This window comes from Tasmannia lanceolata, unplaced genomic scaffold, assembly GCF_043159265.1.
Source record: "Tasmannia lanceolata isolate RefF3 unplaced genomic scaffold, GAP_Taslan_0.1 ptg000019l, whole genome shotgun sequence".
Lineage (NCBI taxonomy): Eukaryota > Viridiplantae > Streptophyta > Magnoliopsida > Canellales > Winteraceae > Tasmannia > Tasmannia lanceolata.
The window spans coordinates 20,326,552-20,332,427 of record NW_027518696.1 but is presented as its reverse complement, the minus strand read 5'-3'; the positions used below and the strand labels follow the sequence as shown (position 1 = coordinate 20,332,427).

At 40.3% G+C, this 5,876-nt stretch overlaps 1 pseudogene; it reads left to right on the top strand.

The window, feature by feature from the left end:
* The first annotated feature begins 1,439 nt into the window (after window positions 1-1,439).
* Window positions 1,440-3,142, top strand: LOC143852931 (phospholipase A1-Igamma3, chloroplastic pseudogene; annotated as a pseudogene).
* Window positions 3,143-5,876: the final 2,734 nt, after the last annotated feature.

The following is a 5,876-nucleotide window of genomic DNA, read 5'->3' as shown; positions in this document are numbered from 1 at the left end:
ACCCCAGAGGGAAATCTCCCCCAACCTCTCGATCATCTTCAACCTCGAAACCCAAGGATAAGCTTACATCACTTTTGATTAGCTTTCCCCCCGTCTCGAGATATTACCAAAGACACCCATGTGATGCTCATCAATTAAAACAAAATCCATTCAATACAATAAAATCAACCGGACGTGAAACCCACCTTGATCCAGCCACTTGTTAAGAAATGGAAAAAGGTTTCCATCAAGATCCAACGGTGATAATAAGGTTCCGACGTAGAAACCTTTGACTAACATTTCCACATCCCATGACTACTAGTATATTAAAATCCAAGAGCCCTCCGGATAATTCTATGGAGGTGAGTGGTGTACACTGGTCAGGACATTAAAGCAGAATAGAAACAGACCAAACAAGCATCGTCCTTGCACACTAACACACAACAACCATCGTCCTTGCACATTAACACACAACACGTTTTACACGTTACTTGGGACCAGAGGAAAAGTAATGCGTACTGTGTGAAAATGTCTGTATTGTCAGGCAACACACATATCAGGATTATTCGTTCATAACCACACATGACTACTAGTATATTAAAATCCAAGAGCCCTCCAGATAATTCTATGGAGGTGACTGGTGTACACTGGTCAAGACATTAAAGCAGAATAGAAACAGACCCAATAAGCATCGTCCTTGCACACTAACACACAACAACCATCGTCCTTGCGCATTAATACACAACACGTTTTACACGTTACTTGGGACCAGAGGAAAAGTAATGCGTACCGTGTGAAAATGTCTGTATTGTCAGGCAACACACATAACAGGATTATTCGTTCACAATCACATATGATCGACTACTAGTATATTAAAATCCAAGAGCCCTCCGAATAGTTCTATGGAGGTGAGTGGTGTACACTGGTCAGGACATTAAAGCAGAATTGAAACAGACCCAACAGGCATCGTCCTTGCACACTAACACACAACAACCATCGTCCTTGCACATCAACACACAACACGTTTTACACGTTACTTGGGACCAGAGGAAAAGTAATGCGTACCGTGTGAAAATGTCTGTATTGTCAGGCAACACACATATCTGGATTATTCGTTCACAACCACACATGACTACTAGTATACTAAAATCCAAGAGCCCTCCGGATAATTCTATGGAGGTAAGTAGCGTACACTGGTCAGGACATTAAAGCAGGATAGAAACAGACCCAACAAGCATCGTCCTTGCACATTAACACACAACAACCATCGTCCTTGAACATTAACACACAACACGTTTTACACGTTACTTGAGACCAGACGAAAAGTAATGCGTACGGTGTGAAAATGTCAGTATTGTCAGCCAACACACATATCAGGATTATTCGTTCACAACCACACACGTCTTACTCAACTAGTTCGGATAATGTGTGCCTTCTCCTTTAAATCACCCCAAAACCCAAACAGGAGTCTCCAACTTACAAACAAACCTGAAACCATCAAAGATGGCATCTGTTGTCTCAACGTCAGAAAATCGAACTAAGGATGAGAAGAGCCTCCAAGAAAAATGGAGGGAAATTCAAGGGTCCAACAACTGGAAAGGACTCTTAGACCCCATGAATTCTCACCTCCGCAGCGAAATCATTCGCTACGGAGAGTTCTCTCAGTGCTGCTACGACGCTTTTGACAAAGACCCACGTTCCAAATATTGCGGGTCATGCAAATATGAAGGCCCCCAATTCTTCGAGAAGCTCGATATGGCTGACCAAGGCTACGAACTATGCCGATACCTCTACGCAACCTCCAATATAAACCTCGCAAAGTTCTTTCAGAAATCGAATATCAGCGACGTATGGAGTAAACACGCCAACTGGATGGGTTATGTTGCAGTATTAAAAGACCCAAATGAGATAAAGCGATTAGGAAGACGTGACATAGTTGTGGCCTGGAGAGGAACTGTTACCCATGTGGAATGGATCCATAACCTCAAAACCAGTGTCGTTTCTCCCAACTTTGGCCGGGACCCTGAGGTGAAGATGCTAGCTGGGTTCTTTGATCTGTACACTGCTAAAGAAAAAGACTGCAATTTCTGCTCCTTCTCTGCTCGGGAACAGATTTTGGCCGAGATCAAACGGTTGGTGGATAGATATAAAGGCGAGGAACTGAGCATTACCATCACAGGACATAGTCTCGGAGGCGCCCTCGCTTTGATGAGCGCCTACGACCTCGCCGAGATGAAAGTCAACGTGGTTGATGGTAGCCAAATCCCCATCACTGTCTTCTCCTTCTGTGCACCCAGAGTAGGGAATCTAAGGTTTAAAGAACGCTGTGAAGAGCTCAATGTGAAGGTTTTGAGGGTGGTCAATGCCCGTGACATCGTGCCCAAGTTTCCAGACCCTTTCCAGTGGAGTTACGCCCATGTGGGGGTGGAATTGATGTTGTATCATACCAATTCGCCGTTCCTAAAAGCGACATTCGACCTGGTGTGTTCACATAATTTGGAGGTCCTTCTTCACCTTATAGACGGCTACCATGGAAAGGGACACAAGTTCTCCTTGGACAACAAACGTGACATTGCTCTAGTTAACAAGGACGGTGATTTCTTGAGAGATGAGTATTGTGTGCCACCGCAGTGGAAGCAGGACCCCAACAAGGGGATGGTTCGGAACGTCGAGGGGAAGTGGATCATACCAGAGAGGACAATAGAAAGTACTAACTCGTACTTCATAGCCCAGTATCTGGAACAAGTAATAAAGCAAGAAAAATCACCCATGGGAAGCCTACATGGTAGCCGTCTATAAGTAGTATTTTGAAATGATATTTCCACCCTGTTTCTAGCATTCCCGTCACTTGTACTCTCTACATTTCCACGCTCTTTGGGCCACCCAAGTTTAGTTTTTTAGAATTCGTGTGAAAGTGTTTTAGGTGTTTGACGGTTGTGTTTTGAGTTAATCTTCTAGAAGTTATTATCTTGTTTTTATCTTTGGGTTGAGAGTTAGAGTTAAGCAGCTATTTTACAGGGTGAGATGTTTATCAGCTGAAGTCATGTGAAGCAAGTTAAAAAGAGAAAAAAACGTGGTTGTTAGACGTACAAGTAACAATATGTATATAAAGGATGTTTTAGTTATTTATTTTGTATGAAAAAAAGATATAAGAAACCGCCCACTCTCTTGTGTTGTTTTTTCTAAAGAAAAGCTTTATTCTTCACTTATGAATTTTTATTTTCAACAAAGTGGTATCACAGCAGAAAGCATTGGGACATTGAATTCCCGGTTTGGCAACCGAGAGGCGGGGGGGTGAAAAAATTTACCCTTTTGAAACTTTACAATTTCACCCTAGTTTTATCTTTCTTAATCAATTAGGTTTAGTTAATTATAATTGATGATATAATCTCAATTCTCTAGTTAATTTGCTAATTGATTTTCGATGGCCTAAATAACAAAGTATGAAGTCAAATTTGATTTCAATGCTAATTAATCACTCTAGTGAACATAACATCATGCACAAGAGAGAGTAAGAGAGATAAGTACCAAGAGAGAAGAAGACACACACAAGGATTTTATAGTTGTTCGGTCTTTAAACCCAAAGACCTACTATACTCATCTCAAGTTTTGTTTCCTTGAGGGATTCCACTAAATGAAGATTCGGTACATCGAGGATGGCTCTGTGTCCTCCACACTCACCCACGAAGATGGCTACGCGTCTCCGAGCACTCGCCCACAATCTCTCTATAGTGGCAAAAATTTGATCCCTTAAAATCTTCCGAGGGATTTAAGAATGGTTCCCTTTCCACCGTACAATGAAGCTCACAAGAAGAAGAATAAGATACAGTCTCTTTCTAAGCTTGATTATAAGTTTACCCTCAATTGATTCTCTCACATAAGGTTACAAGTGAAGCCTAATCCAATCTCTCATGTATTTCATCTAGATCAAGGGGCAAGAAAAGGAGAGAGTAGATTTTATCCAAAAATGGTTTGCAAGTGTTTGTACAAGGGTAAGATTGGTTGCAAAACCATTAAGTGTTGTTTTGAAACCATTAGAATGCATAAATAGTGATTCCCAGCTCAAACTAGTCGTTGGAGGGCATTATGGTACAAACTATGCCCAAAAAACTAGCTGTTATAGCCTCCAACGACTAGTTTCTCACTAAAGGGACGGTCGAATGGAGTGCCCCAATCGCCTGCGCCTTGTGCGCTGTTTTGTATACTTAAAACTAGTTTTTAAGTAGTCCGGTCGACTGGGAGGGGTGCGGTCGCCCGGTCTGCAAAAAACTGGTTTTTACAGTTTTCAACTGCCGGTTTGTAAAATTCGTATCTCTCTCATTTCTTGTCTGTATGCTCTACGGATATGAGAAGAATAGTAGCTATCTGATAACCATATTTTCAAAAATATTTTATAATAATTTGGACGAGTTATAATAAGATTAAGGTCTAAGGTCCACCTTGCAAGTCCCAATTTTATGTCTTTTTATGTTCGAGCTTACTTTGTCACTTGGGCTTTGTTCCACTTGGTTTTGGGACTAATTTGAATACACTTTGGCGTATTTTTTAATGTGCCTTGATCAAAAGAAAAATCCAAGAGAAAACGCAATACATTCTACCATAGAAAACTCACTCACTTGATTGCCTCTTTACTTAGCCTTCATATGCTCTCTATTTTAGTGCTTGGTTAGCTTGTGGGATCATCAACTCGAGCTCCTTGCTTTGACAACTTTTATTCTTCAAAGTCTTTACTTGTGCGATGATGTCACCAAGGTATCCAAGCTCTTTTGACCTTTGTGCGTATTGATCCTCAAGCTTTTGGCCTGCAAAGATCTTCCTTTGCTTGTTCACTTGCTTGAGATGCATAAGATTGAGCTGTTGGAAGGGTTGCATAAGATTGAGCTGTTGGAAGGGTTTTCACCCCCAGGTAAAATCGCTATGCGCAAAGGAACTAGAAATCTCGTAGAACAAAATTTTTCTTGTCGATTTCGCCCGTTAACCCAGAACTTGGGGCTAAATAATCTGATGGTGATTCAAATAAAAATGTAAGATATAAAAATACCTTTGTGACTGACCGTAATATCATCATTTGCTTGATCTACTCCTCGAACGGCCATGAACGATCCGATCACTGCTGAAAAGTCATTAGCATTGGAAGAAGAAAATCGCAAAACAGGAGGGAATTTTGTCATTTTAGAAAAAATGACAAAAGAAGCAGGTGCAAGTGGTCGAAATATTAGTTCCCATTATATATGTGTGTGTGCAATTGTTCATATACATTCATAGACATAGTAAAAAAGAGAATATGCTACATCAAAAAGTATTACATCAATACATACTAAATGACTGTGAGAAAGATGTTACCCTCTCGACTATGTCAGTAGGAGCAGCAATTGGTTTTGATGCATTTCGAGGCACTACACAACTTGGGGATGTATCCTGTGTTGTCAAATGATCTACAGAATCAACTAAACCAGACCTCAAGAGGCATTCACGAGCAGCTTCTTGCCCTTCTTGAGTTAGCATTTACCTGCCAAAACAAAGTAAAAAAATCACTATGTACATATATCAAAACCTTGTTCGAGATTATATAAATATATTCAAAGGCATTACAAGTGGAGAGGATATGGTATTAAATAATTACGAGTGAAGCAAGTAAAATAGTGGATGGATTAAATAATTTCTCGCCCCTTGTTTAGTCACTTTTCTCCCTGTGTTTCTCCTTGTTTTTGGCTACCTCGGCCATTCTTTTTTCATTTCCATAAACTTGTCATTTACAATATAGAAGTAACAGCTAACTTCAGAATACCACTAGTTTAATGGAATCCAAAAAAGAAGTGAATACATGTATATATGTTAAAATATATTCATTTCTCATCCAAAGCATATTACTGATATGCTGAGAAACGCTACAATAC